This window comes from Pinus tabuliformis, chromosome 1_2 (genome assembly GCF_031772625.1).
Source record: "Pinus tabuliformis cultivar Carrire ecotype Pingquan chromosome 1_2, CPIR1, whole genome shotgun sequence".
NCBI lineage: Eukaryota > Viridiplantae > Streptophyta > Pinopsida > Pinales > Pinaceae > Pinus > Pinus tabuliformis.
In genome coordinates this window covers 125,512,296-125,529,902 of record NC_142298.1, presented here as the reverse complement: position 1 = coordinate 125,529,902, position 17,607 = coordinate 125,512,296, and the positions used below count along the sequence as shown (strand labels likewise).

At 38.9% G+C, this 17,607-nt stretch overlaps 1 pseudogene; it reads left to right on the top strand.

Moving 5' to 3' along the window:
* Positions 1 to 1,246: 1,246 nt before the first annotated feature.
* Positions 1,247 to 1,735, top strand: LOC149204829 (26S proteasome non-ATPase regulatory subunit 8 homolog A pseudogene; annotated as a pseudogene).
* The last annotated feature ends 15,872 nt before the right edge of the window (positions 1,736 to 17,607 follow it).

Here is a 17,607-nt window from a genome sequence, read left to right as displayed (position 1 = left end):
TTGGCATTTCATAATCTGTTGTTGTTGCTATGGAAGAGGAGAAGAATCTGGAACAACTGAAGGTGAATTGTCATGAAGAAATTGAACACTCTGAAACTAGATGGGCTTTGAATAATCTAGAATATGAAAGGAAACCTCCTTACCATATCCAAGACCTTTTCTATGCTTGTTATGGACAAGCTCTTCCCAAGGTCCGATGAATGACTTGGGAAGTGTAAGTTGAATTTATTCTTTTGCATGCAAATATGTTGTTGCATTAGGCATTGAATGTGGATCTTCCTCAACCTTAATGATTTTATCACTTGCTCGTTGCTGATGGGTGTTTGTTTTAACCTTGAACAGAGGATTGTTTTGAGCAGAAAACAATTTAGAATGACAAATCCTAGAATGTAACACCTCAAATAAAATCTGTTGAAGTTTATCTCACTGGAACTAGGACTCCAACTGCAAAAATTCCATGTTTTCTTATGAATTTTGTAGACAAATTTTAATGTCGGAAAGAGTGTACTTACTGATTTTTTACCATCCCATCCTCTGTAAATGTGCTCCAACTAACCAGTGTGCAATAGCTCTATTTAATGCACATACCATGACTTAAACATAAAGAGTTAATCCTCCAACCAACAAGAAACAATGACTGTAATCCACTACATATGCATAACAGTTCACTCACGACCAACATATAAAATTAAATAGAGCGACCAACATTACTCACTACAGATATAACCAGCCTATACCTCACATCAAAAAAGTATTCATCAATTTCTTGACTTAATCCTTCCTCGATAATTTGTGGGAACTCTTCAGTTTTCCTTACTTAAAAATAATCCCTCGCTATTGATCCTCTTAAGGCCTTGAAGGATGGTTGAAGGCTTGAAGTTTTTTTTATTATTTTTATTTATAAAAGATGGCCACCTTTAGTGTTATTGCCTTCGACAGATGCTCAGAGCCGTGGGTTTATTTCTCTAGCTCTCTACGCAACCCCTACTCGCAATACTCTTCCACTCCTCTACTTCTAGGAAATTGTTGGAACATCGGAGACTAGAATATATCTCAACTATGGATTCAACATCAGAAGGCTCAAAGCTAACCTTTTTGTAACTATTTTGCTCCTAAACCTCTTTCTTATTCTGTTTTTCCCTTTGGCTTTTTCTTGCAGAGAAAGTATTCTTCGTAACTAGTTATAGGGTTTGAAGGTGTTGAAATAGCAGATTATCATTGTTTCAAGGAAAGGAAAGCCATTGAAGGCATGCTCTCGGATGTATCTCAAGTATTTTATTGCTTCGAAGACACTTCTACCAGAAATGATCTATTAACATTTTCAACTTTACTCTCTCAATTGAAGGTTATGTTGACAGGATTTCCAAGCCTCCCACCCTTGTACTATGAATCACCTGCAGCGATTCATGAACTAACACTAGCAAGGGATATTTTTGAGCATGTTGTTGTTCTAAGTGTAAAAACTGAAGATTAACATGCCTTTGTGAGGGACTTCTTGTAGCTGAAGCCATATTACATAGTTATAAGAGATCTTATTCAACCATCTTCTCAGGAATATCCAATCCTTCGGCTCAATTTACTGTGTCTTCTGGTGCAAAATAGAATTTCAGAACTTCACACAGAGTTGGAGAACCTTTCACCTGAGGCACTTGAGAATCCATGCATTAAGCATGTTGCCGAATTAGAGAAATCATTCATGGAAGGTGCCTATAATTCAGTTCTCAGTTCTTTATAGGCAGTTCAGCATAATAAAATTAACAGTCAAATCCTGGTGCCAAGGATCATAATATGTTTTAACAAAAACCGAAGAGGGGTGAATAACCAGGGAGTGTAACTAGAGAGCATTAACGTAATGACCAGGGAGTGTCACCATAGTGGTATAAAACACATATGAAACTACCGTGCTCATTCCACCAACAGATAAAATACTAAGGACAGTGTTGAGGAGGTTTTAGGCCAAACACACCAACAAAGAAATGACCACCGACATACTATTCTAGTAGGCACAAAAATTGAGAGGTAAATAAATGTAATGCAAGAAGGACTAACATTGAAGGAAGAGCATTACTATGTGAAAATGTGAGCAGAGATTACAACTATAATTTAGCTAAGAAAACATTTATGAAATGCAGAATTGAAGGCAGAATTGACCTGCATAGAAAGGCCATAAAACAAGTGGCTCAAATATGAGCAAGGCAGGATATTTCCCGCTCTTATACCATGTTAAACACATACATGGAAAAGGAAATATGAAAGGTAAACATTAGATTGCTTTTATTATTCACAATGATATATATTTATAATACATAGGAGTGACCCTTGGTTTTGATATTCCAAGTGGTCCCTTGGACTCCCTTTGGTTGTTTAGTTTCCACACCAACCCTTAGAGGATTAGGTATCCAACTGGGGATGGCAGCTCCTTGGAGGTGTCAAGAACACCGTAGACCAACTAGTCTTATCCATTGGGCATGGAGTCAAAAACCATTCAAAAGACCAAACTCAATATTGCAAACCGACTAAAAAATCGAACTATAAACTAACTGCAAACTTTACTTGAAGGTACTACTGAAAAAGATGTCTAGAATTGAGCTTATTCTGTTGAATAATCTAGGGCAAGAAAATTTAATATGATTCTTCATTACATGATAACAATTTGTGAAGTATTTAAACAATTTATCTTAGCTTGATGTTTACTTCATTATTAGCATGTGTATGTTAACTTCATCAAACTGCTATCAAAATAAAAGAAACAAGAACACAAATGATTTGGTTTTCTGCCAAGGCCAAAACCTCTCCCTCTTGGAGAGGAAAAACCCACACGTAATTTTCCTCTGATAGAGATTTCATTGACAAGTACCAAGACCATGACCCTTGACACAATCTACCTCTCCAAGACAAAGCCATCAGTCCTCTTCATGTCATTGGTGAGATCATTCTCTTTGCTGCACCACAAAGGTCATAACCGTTGTGATCTTCATCACTGCTGCAACACCATGCCCTTGATCACTACTACAACACTATGATCTTCATTACTGCTACAACACCATGATCTTCATCACTGCTACAACCTATATTCCTTTACAATAGTATCACCGAGATCACTTGCTGCATTGAGATCCTCTGAGTCAATGAGATCACTGATATGTGATCATGATATATAATTACTTTGATCATTGTTCCTCGAAGCATGTTGCCTTAACAAGATCTGAACATTTTGATGACTATAGAGAATAATTATGTCGAGATAGAGATCTAGGATCATTGCAATATCTAATAAATTGAGATCCTATACATATACCTTAACTATATTGCGATAAGTTGAGACTCTAATCACGCCAAATTTGTCATGCTCCTTTGTTGTTATGGATCTGAGACTAATCATATTATCACTGTAGCTTACTAGGGTTATGGAGACATTGTTGAACAGAGGATAATCGTCCAACTGAGATCCTACCGTGTATTCGCAATCATGACTGCACCTAAAGCCCAAAACAAGGTGCAGCCAAACCATTTTGCGTCTCCCTGCCTCATCCGAAGCCTTGACTGTGGCTTTTCTTCTATGCCTATGGCTCTATCTCACTACGGCTACCTTATGACTGTGGCTTCATCTCCTCAAAATTGTACCTACAATTGCTTCTTATTGTTGCTTCATTACCTGAAATTTCATAGAGATAGAAGTGGGAAGTTTTGTTCTTTTGAGATGACCCTTCGTGGGTGTATATAGTGGTGAGGGTTCATATGTGAGCTGACATAACTTCATGAATGGATGTCTCTTTATACCAATGCCAACATAACTTGTATTTATGTATTTAATTCATATTTCTCTGTAGTCGACGTGATCATCTCCTTATTGATTCGTTTGCAGACTTCTTGTGGTTGTTCTTGAGGCATTGATCTTTGACTTGGAGGGCTCCTTGTATAAATTTACATGGACTCATGACCTGCTTCTTTGATAGAGAAATAAATCCTAAAGACATCAAGAAGAAGTATTTTACCTAGAGACACTTTTTGCTGATGAAACCCATGTAGCAATATTACAAAAAATAATTTATTTCCTTTTACTATATCAAATACAAAGATCATGTCATTATTAAAACCGAACCTAGTTACACTTTCTTCAACATCTTCATCACACCTACTCTAACTGATCCATACATCAACTGATCAAGTGAAATGGAACAACCAATGCAACCATCTAAGCATTTTGTCTGCTAGTTAAATTCTCCGCAGGTGCTTGCTTATGAGAAAGAAGAGAGAACTATTGAAATGAAAATCCCACGAAAACTTGTAAACAGATTGAACATGAATGAAATTGCGAAGTTTGAGCCCACTAGCTGACCTAAAGAATGTTTCAAAGGGATCTTCATAGGATACATATTTATTTCCAGCGCATCGAATATATTACTGCTTTGCTCTAGGTAGTCTTCATAACCTGGATGTGAACTTTAATCATTATCCTTACTTTCTTGATATGACTGTAAATTTGCAGATGAGATTTGTACTAACTCGTGCTAAACAAGACAATGAAGCCAGCTGCCCAATCACATTTTAATCACCTCTGTTTTGAAGCTCATTGCCAGCTAATGGAGAAAAACTTTGACTATAGATATCATCTAAAACACTAGCTATTGGATAATGAAAAACTTGGGAAGACTGTTGCAACCTATTACATATTGGTTCCAATGAGACCTCATAATTTTCTATAAGTTGCTCTTTCTTAATTGCAGATATACTATGAAAATTTCTCTTCAAAAACTGAAATGTTTCAAAGCATAATGGTAAAGAATTTTCCTGCATTATTTGAACATATATCTCAGTATCCAAGTCTTCAAATGCAACCTGACATTCAATGGCATTCGAGGGTTGAAAATTTGGATCTGAGGAGTCTTGATCAATGATTTCATTTCTCTCTTGATTGTCAAGATCAAAACTCAAAGACTATTGATTTATGACTGCATAAAAGTTGTCTTTGATGAACTGAAATGAAGAAAAACAAATAGGCAAAGATCCTTCACCTACTTCCAAATTTTCTACACTTTGATCCTCACTACCATAGCTAATATGCATCAACCGATCACTATATTCAAGCTGTTGAAACTGAACTTCCTCCTCCCACAGATCAATTATTGATTAGTTGTTATAGCTCCGAATCTCACTCTTGGGGTTTGTGATGCTACACTCATGGCCTAGGGCAACCCCTCCTTGCAGACATGGTCCAAAATTAAAAAAACAATGTTTTATTCCCTATACATGACATTTCCCTGATCTAAATGCGTGTATACACGGGTCTGTGTATATCCAACTCACGTATATGTCTTAAAACACTTAAAAAAAAATTAATCTCCTTAATTTTGGGTAGAGATCGCGGGTTTTACTTGTTGATCACCTGTTAGTGCCCGTGGCCCAACTTTTCCCAATGAGTTCCCAACTAAAAAGCTACTTTGGAAGAAGTATAAAAAGGCTTCAATGGGAAGGCCTAAGGGAGGAGAGAAGAGAGAGAAAGGTTATTATGCTGAGATTTCCCTAACCAGGTCTGAAGATCCTTATGCCTCCTGCACCTCCCCCATTTTTACAGGAAACCCTTGTTTCCTTGTGTGATGATGTCCATCTACTACTTGTGATATCATGGAGTAAGTCATGGAATGATTTTGTTAAAGGCTTGAGACTGGACGAATCCGAAGGATGGTTTCGCTTGGAGCCTGCGAAAGGACGACTCAGGTGAAATTATTCCTTTCTGTACTTTATTTGTCTATAATAAAAGAAACCCATGTCTTTGTTCCTGATATAAATCTTCTTCATGTTTATGATATCCATGTTATGATTCATGTATGAATGGTTGTTTAATTGCATAACTAACTACCTTTCAATATATTATGAAGATGATTTCTTTATGATGTTTAGTCCATATACTGTTGTACTTTCTTGAATTGGTTGTTTTGCGGGTCAAAGGGGCGAAATGAACTCCAAGAAGAGCTTGAACCCTAGAAGGACCTTCGCAAATGTAGGACCTCAGGTACGCGCCTTATCGTAGAGTTTGCTTATATTAGCATCATGGCTGTATGGAATGTGTGTTTCTTTGTATAGACAATTTTCAGTCTGCTAGGGTATCAGCCCAAGACCCTAGGGGAACTTTTCCCTTAACAGAATTGGCGACTTCACTGGGGACAACACCATTGTTGTTCCTAGTTTGGGCGTGTTCAAGCCAATCAGGGCTCAGCTATCTGTTTTCTTGCTGTTGTTGTGTAGTCTGTTCCTGTAGGAACTTGAATTGTAAGTTTGGTCAGTTTCTTCAGATTGTTTTTTATTTTTTCTTGAAATATTTTATATACGTTGTTTTTCTTGTTTACAGAAGCGTATATACGCATGTTTCCTTAAGTAAACCCGGGGATATGCAGGTTTCCTTTAGCGCAGTCATGTATACACGCAACAGTATATCAATACAGTCACGTTTATCTTGCAATTTTCAAGATTTTTTAAATCTTTTGTTTCTGAAGGTCTATCTGCTGGTTTGATTCAGTCCTGAATAGTTACTTTTCTGTGTTTTTCTTTATTTTTACAGCAAGTATCTCATTTCAAATTCTCTCTGATTGCAAAAAGTGCTGGTCCTATTTTTGTGTTCGCAAGCGTCATCCTTTTTGTTTTAAACATGCAAGATTTCTTGCTGGAAATCTTGGCTGCTCTGATTCATCAGGGCAGGAAGATTGATCTCAATCTTTGTGTCAAATATTGTTTTGGTGACCTTTTTGTTTGCTTGACAAAACTACTTTTTGTGACCATCTACTTTTCTTGTTTCATGAAAGTTGTTGATTGGCACTTTCTTGAAAATTGTCTTTTTGATCTTTTGGTCTTTGTTGCCAAAGCTTTCATTGATGCTTTTGATTGTTAAGAGCATCTTTAAACACATTTTTTTTCGATAAGTTTTCATCCATTTTGTGTTGTCAACTTGCGAAAGTGTTTGTTGCCTATTCTTCAATCATAAAGTTTCAGTCTTGTTGAGAGAATTTTTGAAAAGACATTTTTTGTTTTTGCTTTTGAAGAAAACTTTTTGAAACACTTGGTTTTGCTTTCTTGAACTTTGTTTTGATTTGGTTTCCTTTTAGTGAATGAAAGTGCATTTTTGTTTGTCTTGAAACTCGTTTTCAGTGTTTAGATGAAATGAATGGTAGAAACTCATATTCCATCTAAACATTTTAAGTGGCAAGAGTCTTAAGTCTTGCATCAACATGTACTCATTGCATTAGGATAGATTTGCACATCTATTTAGGCATCCATAGCTTTGTTAACTTTTGTGAGTGTGATGCGTGAGTAAAAGAGAAGAAAAGAAAATTTGTTGTTTTTCTTGAAGTTCCTTTGAACCCTGTAGAAATTTCTTTTCATCGAAAAACGAAAACAAGTGCATTTGCATGTATTTTGGTTTTTATTAATTTCTTTTGCGTCAAAACACCACTAGTTTCACTTCTGCTTATCCCTTGACTTAAAGAATAGCCCATTTAAAAACAAGCGCTACTTAAAATATACTAGAACTTTTTATAATTGTCAAGTTAGACACACCAACAAGTTTTAGGATATTTTAGGGCCTTGGATTAGGCGAGTGGAGAGATAGCACTCCAAGGCCATTTAAATTGTCAAACATAGGAGTCTGAATAGTGAGTGAAAATCCAATAGTGTTAGAGAGACCAGGAAAGCTCCAGATTTGGGAGTTAAGCACGAGGGTTCTTGACGACAGGGAAGAGAGATACCCCCTCTCCTACTTGTTCGATATTACCTCACGACTGTTCTGCCTAGCTTCCATAACGAGTTGGTATCCATAGTTGCTACTCCTAGGGATCTACACAGGTGGCTGTGGAGGGGAATCCCATGGCACCTGAGGTCGACGTTGCATCACTCTCAATAGTACTACTGGAGGGCACCCTTGCGAAGCTTGGGGGCTTGCATCGACGTAGGCTATTGTTAGGAGGTCAGCGTAACTTCCTCCGTTACCTTCGCCGATAGGACTAGGCCGTCATTATCCCAGACTATCTTCAGAAGGCCCCTTAATTCACTTTCTTGTATTTTGGTGTCCGGTCCTAATCACTCGGAGTGGAAATACTTCGAAGTTGTTTGACTGGTTGATATCTTTTAGGGACTTTATAATGTGTGCTCTATGGTCTTAGTTGGCCTAGCTTTCAATTTTTTGATTCTTTAGTTAGATCTTAATAAAAAATTCAAAGTGGCTGACCGATCACCTAGACGGTCTCGAAGACTTTGTGGTCTTTCACCACCAAGTTTAGAGCCTTCTCCTAGAAGACGCAGAGGTGATACTACTGGTGGCTTTCGCCCATGACAGCTGACGCATCGGGGATTGATCCTCCTCTCGAGGGAATTAGTGTTCAAGTAAGGCCTAGCACTTCCGCAGAACAAGAGAGGAACACTCTAGTTCTTTCTCGAGTTCTCTTTTAAACAGAGAATAACATAGAGGTAGAAGAACTCTCAAAGTCGTTAGCAGCTCTAAATTCTCCCCTACCATCTAGATATCCAGAAGTATTACAACACGTTGGGACTCCGATGTATAGACCATCAAGTCCATGTCACATTACGCACTTACCGTCGATGACCACTACTGGAAGCATGGCTTCTACTACAAGTGCTTCAACTATGCAGACTTCAACATCAATACAAGGGGGAGGAACGATTTCCATCTCCTATGCTTCTTTTTTCGTGTCTTTTGCTAGCACATCTTTAGTTGGGTCTACCTCCATTCCTTCCATGAGTGGAAATTCCCAAACCAATTCTTTTAATATTTGCAGAGTTACTATGTGATTTCCCATCATCGTCCAAAGCAACAATCGTGGATGAATCTTTGTTTCTGATATCTTCAAGCGATCCATAGTATGGAGATATAATCATTTATCTCCAAACCCAAACATATAGGTCTAATACCTCTCGCTCAGAACAACGATGCACTCGATACCAAGCAAAAGACTACATGATCATCGGTGAAACACTATACCGTCGTGGTGTCGATACTATTCTGCGAAGGTGCCTCACCCATGAGGAGGCAAAAAAAGTCCTGAATGATTGTCATTCAGGCACATGTGGGGGGCACCAATCTCGTTATGCTACAACACAAAATATTTTATGAGCAGGATACTTCTAGCCAACAATGTTCAAAGATTGCATAACTGCAGTGAGAAGTTGCCATGCTTGTCAAATCTTCGACCACAAAACTAAAATACCACCCGCACCTCTGCAGCTAGTAGTTGTTGTTGGGCCATTTGACAAATGGGGCATAGATTTCATGCAATGTAACCCCACCTCGACCGGGGGGCATGGGTATATCATAGTCGCAGTTGACTATTTTACAAAATGGGTCGAGGTGTTGCCTACATTAAACAACAACGGCGAAATGACCGCTCTTTTATTTTTTAATCATGTAGTCGCCATGTTTGGTGTCCCGCAAACTATAGTCATAGATCATGGATCGTATTTCCACAATCACATGATGGCTGAATTGGCTGCCAAATTAGGACTGTCCCATGATAGCTTTACTCCGTATTATCCGCAAGTGAACGGGCAAGTTGAAGAGATAAAAAAAGTCCTGAAACACATGCTGTAAAGGATGATTGGAGTCCATAAACGGAGTTGGCACCCAATCCTGTACCCAACCCTGTGGGCATACCAGACATCAGTGAGAAATGCGACTGGGTTTACACCCTTTCGACTAGTGTATGGCTTGGAAGCAATCTTACCAGTTCAATGTGAGATTTCATCTCTCAATCTTGCAGTTGACCTCCTCCCTGGAACTTTAAAGGAAGAAGATCATTTCTTAGAATTAATCCAACTGGATGAAACTCGTCGTGATGCCACCTTGGCTAATGAAGTGCATAAGAAACAAGTAAAAGTGCAATTTGACAAGAATGTCAAACCCCGCGTTTTCTCAGAAGGTGACCTGGTCTTGCTCTATGATTAGGAATCTGATAAATTGGGAGCAGGTAAGTTCCAGTCTTTATGGATGGGTCCCTATATTGTTAAGCATGTATTAGCAAAAGGAGCCTACGAGCTAGTAGATTATGATGGGATTCCATAATCGCAACCCCAAAAAGGGTTGTACCTTAAGCATTACTATGCTTGACTCAGCATGGTAACCTCTTCATATGCTTTTGTTACATTTTTTTTTGTTAAGAGTGATAATTTTGGTTAGGTAATCCACTTTTTCATTTTTTTACAGATGTCGAACCCAATGGAATCATTTTTTGGATATGCCGACGGGGCGAGTCATAGTACGCGGAACCTATCTTTTGCAGCTTGGGCCATCTCTGATCCAAGCGGCGAGTTAGTGAGTTTCTGAGGGGTGTGTATTGGTCAATCAACGAACAAAATCACTGAATATAGCGCGTTGATAGAACTCCTCTTTGATGCCATCGCGCATGGCATATGCCGACTTCCCATCAGGATAGACTTACAGCTCGTCATTCTACAGCTTACATGCATCTATTATGTTCGGAATCCAGCCATCTATCGTATGTTCCTAAGGGTCAAGATTTTGGAAAGGCAGTTTGATTCTATTCAATATCAACAAATTTCCAGAAACTTAAACACATTAACCGATTCATTAGCAAATTATGTGTTAGATAGACATTTACAACATTTGTAAAAGAAAAGCATTTCATCAATAAACTGCATCAAGAAAATATAACTTAACCAAAATAAAGCTTCAAAAATCAAATATATATATATATATATATATATAATTGTTTATAGTTTGTACATAGTGTTTTGTGTCCAGGACAAAATCTGTCATATGACACAAAAATTCAAAATGCAAGGGGGCACCCTAGTCTAATGGTGCTTGTGATAACTATTCACCGCCTGTGCAATCATGCGTAAGAACCTAGTCCATCGACTCGGTACGCCAGTGGTATGGCATTGTAATCTTAGAGGAAGCTCATCGGTCCTCACATCTGGAATACCAAGAGTGAGACCCTCGATCTACTCCTGCAACATTGCAAGGGTCTCGGATACATACAGGTTGCGAAGAATGGCCCTCCCTATAGCCTCTCCTGCTGGAATGACAGCTGCTCCTCTCAGACGCGATGCTGGTCACACTAGCCCAATATGTGCATAATCACATGAGTTTTGATTAGTCTTGAAAAAAATTTAAAAAAAATGAGAAAATTATGAAAACAATAAACATAGATGTGGTCAGAGATTTTTACCTATGACACCCCACTGCTTGCCAGCTGACAACACCAAATCTGGGTCACCCCGGAAATCCATCCCAGCATATGGATACTCGGCATAAACCATTTGCTCACAGTTGAACCACTCAAAGACGACATCAGAGAATGAAACTTGCGGTTGACCAGCATGTCTAGCCATAAGGTCGACCCATCTCTGCATCCATGGCTCAGCCAGTGGTGGTAGGCCAAGTGAAATGTACTATGGCTGCATCAGTGGAATCTTCTCCAAGGCGAAAGCAGTCAGAATAGAACTATAGCCAAAGTTCTTGGATCTTCTATTTTTCACCTTGGTGAGCTGTTCTTTGATAACTGGAAGCAATGCATCACACCAGTTGAATACCTTGGGTTCGAGGCATTCCAAGGCGTACTACATATAGGACCTGTTGGCCAAGTGAAGGGTCGCGCTGCCAGCCAATCTAGAAAAGGTGAATAAAATAGTCCTCAGAGGTTGGTCACTGACATCTGGGATGCTGATCTTACCATCCCTGCTCGACTGAGATCCTTCCCTACAGTATCAGTGAATATAATCCCTCACGATTCACCCCCACGGGCAGAACATGAAAGTGAGAGAGGGGCCCCATGCCTCAATAAACCGGTCAAAAAGTAGATGTCCTCAACATTCTTGGGGATGGACTTGCCTCTTATCTGGAACACTTGGTTGGTAGGATCCCATGCATCGAGGAAATATTGCAACAAATTGATTTGTTGCCTCATGCTAGAAATGCGGAAGAACTTGAGCAAGCCACAGTTCCGCAATGCAACTACCATACCCAGATTGTGTAGGGAAACCATGTCCTCTTCTTCATGCTCACGTTCATGCCATGTAACGACCATTTTTCTCCGATTAATCTCTGAAAAACAAACAAGAGAAGAGTCAAGATCCTGATTTGGCAAAAAACAGGCAAAATTTCCATGAAAAATCAGTGCAAAAGTTTTCTTCCTTGCGATGCATACATTCTGGCTAGTGGATAGCTTAATGCATCGCACCTTTCAATATACACTAAGTGCGATGGGGGTAGAATGAAATGTTCAAACCCTAGGGGCCCAGAAAAGCAGGAAAACATGCTCAGAATTCAAAAAGGAAAGAATGCAATGGAAGAGCTCAGGTTTAGCTCCTACCTGGTCTAGACAGCACAAAAAATCGTCCACAGAATCTCCGAGAATTAGCTGGTGAAAATCAAAGGGGAAAACACCTCTAGAGCTCCAACAGTCACAACTCCAAATGAAATGGTAAAATGAGGGGTAAAAAACTATTTTTAAGTTACTTTTCACGTAATTTAAGTAGGATATTGGTTTTTAACTCATTTTTCAAGCATATGTCCTCATTTCTAATCAGTTTTATGGAGCGATTGAATAGGTAGTATGACCGTCAAAAGAATATAGTGTTAATGGTGAATCAAATATCAATGACCATTATCATGAGAAGTTTTACGCGAAGTTCAAGCTCATTAAAAATTAAACCTAGCAATGAGCATATGTTCCACCAAAGTTTAAGCTCATTAAAAAATCAACCCACCTCTGGTAAATAACCATTGTGAATGCATTATCATCAGCTTTTGAGCCTTGGTCATGTTCTTACCATCACCTCCACTCCGTTGTTGCCGATCATTCACCTCCATTTGATTTTTTACCCCTTTTTAGGAACAACTACGATGAGTGATCCTATTTGCCACCTTTTTACACTGCTGTGATTGGAAAGTTCCAAACCATACTTGGAAATAGCTAATATCTGGAAACATAACTCGTTCCTCAAAAAACGAGTCTCCTTTAAGCTCTTTTCATCTAACTCGTAAAATATGAAAATATTGTCGAGCAATTGGCCTCTCCAGCTCGTTAAATTGATTGGAAGTGTTATCCCTCCTCTAGATTTTAATCTTTTTGGACCTGAGGGATTATTACGCAAAAAGATCAAGCGTTTGTCTTGTTCAGCTTGTTAAAACTATTGAAAAGTCATCCCTTTCACATTTTTTTATACTTTTTCGAACTCAAGGGATCATGTTATGAAAAAGGAATATTGGAGTCTTCTTTCCGTATCTTTTCTGAATCTCTAAAAGTGAAAAGGACCGAGTTATCCTTGTCGTTAAACTCATTAAAACAATAGCGACAAACTTGTCCATTCAGACAAGAGTGAGTTTCATTGTTGCTAGGCTCGTTAAAACATAGCAACGGGTTTGCCCAAAGGGAAAATTATTGAACAAGCATATGTTATCCTCCTCAAGCTTGACAAAAATAAAGAGGTATTGGTCAGAAATGACTAGGGAAAATTAGGAAGAAAACTTAAAGAAACTTTATTGGCAGCAGGTCGCTCTTGAACATGACATTTTCACTCCATCACCATGATTAAGTCGGGTTGGGTTATTCCGTTCATCGGTCATATCACCATTGGTGCACCGTACCATCCACTTTTGGGGTTAATGCTACCAATCCATTTTAGTGTCGCCGATATTTTCAGGAGAAGCCACTCAGAGAATTCATCTACTTAGCTTATGTCTCATCCACTACAATACCTTCACGCTTCATTCTTTCATGACTGCCATCCTGAACCTTGTATCATCAGATCGTTTTCACCTCTACAAAATCATTTTCTTCGTTTCGTGTCGTAGATGTGGGATCCATCAATTCCCTCCTATGATGGGTCACTTCTTGTCGACATCAGCTCATTATCCAAGAAGCCGACCTAGGAACAACCCTTCTAGTACTTTGAAGCTTGCATGCCTCAATGGCAAGTTTCTCACTCCCGGTTACAGGTTTACACTAATGGCCTTCAACTGAAAGACTTTACGTGATGTTTGACATCAACTCATGCATCCACCCCACGTGAATTGTACTGCAGTACCTTGAGGGTCATCATCATCATCGGTGATTCCTCTCACGTCTGTTAACAACTTACATCATTGGCTGGTAATCAGGCGATGTCCTTCCATGTTCGACACCAGAACATCTTTTCACATGGATTGACTTCTACTTTCGGGCGAATATTGAAAGAGTTTTGAAGACCCCGGATCTAGTTTCATCCATCCGGGCTGCGATATAATCAGGAAAATAAAGACATCAAATGTGGACCATTGTTGCACAGATAATCATCCAAACTAAGGGATGATGGCTCTACCAGAATCATCAGTCTGCACATAGACGGTTGTCTGTCCTATGTACATGAAAATGAATTTATCAAGCTGAGCATGGGAATGCCTGCCTCATCTAGATCATGAAAATATTATGAAGATAATGTATTGTATTGTATCTTATTACAGGTCACCTTCCAGTGTGAAAAACCTCGGATCCTCATTATAAAGCATTTCACCCGACATCAAAATATTTACGACCTCATGCTTTAGGGGGCAATTGTTATAGACATATTTTGGCTCTGCAACCCCAATCACATATGCCCATAAACCAAAGGTTTCTAAGTCCCTAAAAGTGTTGTTTCATACCCTAAAGGAGCAAGGTCAGCTGATTAGATCATCTCCCAGAAGTTCTCCATGAAAAACTACTCAGAATTGGTCAAAGCAGGACAATACAGACTGCCCAATGCTAAAGGTGTGATGCATCTCACTTGCTACATGAAAAAAGTGCAATGCATACTGGAAAGCCCTTCCATAGGGTGTGATGAGTGAGAGCATACAAATGGCACAAGTAGTTTGCTAGGTGGAAACCTAGAGAATCTTCTAGAAACTGCTCATTTGACACTTGCCTCTCTGAGTTCGCCCAGGGATGAGTAAGAGATCTAAAATCTCCATGTGGAACCAGGAACTATCAAAGTGATGACACTAATCAAAATCCCAGAAGCTGACTCACCCCCCTGCAAATATCTATAAATTGATCCCTCATCCAAGAGATCCAAAGGTTGGAACTGGGTAATTTGCAAAGAGGCCAGACTCCCTAAAAGTGAAAAGGACCGAGTTATCCTTGTCGTTAAACTCATTAAAAAAATAGCGAAAAACTTGTCCATTCAGACAAGAGCGAGTTTCACTGTTGCTAGGCTCATTAAAACATAGCAATGAGTTTGCCCAAAGGGAAAATTATTGAACAAGCATATGTTATCCTCCTCAAGCTTGACAAAAATAAAGAGGTATTGGTCAGAAATGACTGGGGAAAATTAGGAAGAAAACTTAAAGAAACTTTATTGGTAGTAGGTCGCTCTTGAACATGACACTTTCACTCCATCACCATGATCGAGTCAGGTTGGGTCATTCCATTCACCGGTCATATCACCATTGGTGCACCGTACCATCCACTTTTGTGGTTAATGCTACCAATCCATTTTAGTTTCACTGATATGTTCAAGAGAAGTCGCTCAGAGAATTCATCTACCTAACTTGTGTCTCATCTACTACAATACCTTCACGCTTCATTCTTTCATGACTACCATCCTGAACCTTGTATCATCAGATAGTTTTCACCTCTACAAAATCATTTTCTTCGTTCCGTGTTGTAGATGTGGGATCCATCAATGCCCTCCTACGATGGGTCACTTCTTGTCGACATCAGCTCATTATCCAAGAAGTCGACCTAGGAACAACCCTTCTAGTACTTTGAAGCTTACATGCCTCAATGGCAAGTTTTTCACTTCCGGTGATAGGTTTACACTAATGGCCTTCAACCGAAAGACTTTGCGTGGTGTTTGACATCAACTCATGCATCCACACCACGTGAATTGTACTGCAGTACCTTGAGGGTCATCATCATCATCAGTGATTCCTCTCGCATCTGTTAATAGCTTACATCATTAGCTGGTAATCAGGCGATGTCCTTCCATGTTCGACATCAGAACATCTTTTCACATGGATTGACTTCTACTTTCGGGCGAAGATTGAACGAGTTTTGAAGACCCTAGATCTAGTTTCATCCATCCGGGCTGCGATATAATCACGAAAATAAAGACATCAAATGTAGACCATTGCTGCATAGGTAATCATCCAAACTAAGGGATGATGGCTCTACCAGAATCATCAATATGCACATAGACGGTTGTCTGTCCTATGTACATGAAAATGAATTTATCAAGCTGAGCATGGGAATTCATTCCTCAGCTAGATCATGAAAATATTATGAAGATAATGTATTGTATTGTATCTTATTACAGGTCACCTTCTAGTGCGAAAAACCTCGGATCCTCATTATAAAGCATTTCACTTGACATCAAAAGATTTATGAACTCATGTTAAGGGGCAACTGTTATAGACATATTTGGGCACTGCAACCCCGCTCACATATGTCCATAAAACAAAGGCTTCTAAGTCCCTAAAAGTGTTGTTTCATACCCTAAAGGAGCAAGGTTAGCAGATTACATCATCTACCAGAAGTTCTCCATGAAAAACTACTAAGAATTGGTCAAAGCAGGACAATACAGACTGCCCAATGCTAAAGGTGTGATGCATCTCGGATGATCTTTGTACCGAGACTCCTGCTGAACCAGAAAATGAAGCTAGCTGCCCAATCACATTTTTATCACCTCTATTTTAAAGCTCATTGCCAGCTAATGGAGAAAAACTTTGACTATAGATATCATATAAAACATCAGCTATTGGATCATGAAAAACTTGGGAAAACAGCTGCAACCTATTACATATTGATTCCATTGAGACCTCATAATTTTCTATAACCTGCTCATTCTTAATTACAGATATACTATGAAAATTTCCCTTGAAAAACTGAAATGTTTCAAAGCATAATGGTAAAGAATTTTCCTACATCATTTGATCACATATCTCAGTTTCCAAGTCTTCATCTGCAACCCGACATTCAATGGCATTAGGGGGCTGCAAATTTATATCTGAGGAGCCTTAATCAAGGATTTCATTGCCCTCTTGATTGTCAAGATCAAAACTTAATGATTGTTGATTTCTGATTGCTTAAAAGTTGTCTCTGATGAATTGATATGCATTGGATGATCACTGTATACGAGCTACTGAAACTAAAGTTCTTCCTCCCACAAATCAGCTGCTGACTGGTTTGCAAGATTTTCTTCTATTTGGAGAACATAATCATCAAGCATACATGTCAGATCAACAAATCTCTCCTCTACAAGCTGATATATAAAACAATCATTATCATATCTATGACAACTGGGATAAGAAAGAAAATATTTTGGATCACCCACTTTTTTTCTTTAATCAACGAGCCATGGTCCTGAACATCATACTTTTTCCTCGTGATGACTTTCTGCATCATCTCTTCCACTGCACTTACCAAAATGTCGATCTTTACCCATAATGATGTCAAGTTCTCAGCATCTATGTTCTCCCTCTCCTTTTCCTTCAACTCTACGCTTCTGATCGACAAATTTTCTTCTACATATTTTGCACTATTTTGCGTCTTTTCAAGTGTTGCAAGGTTCCTTTCTCTCAGCTGAAGATCCATTTATGGATCAAAGGGTTTGGGATAGTTC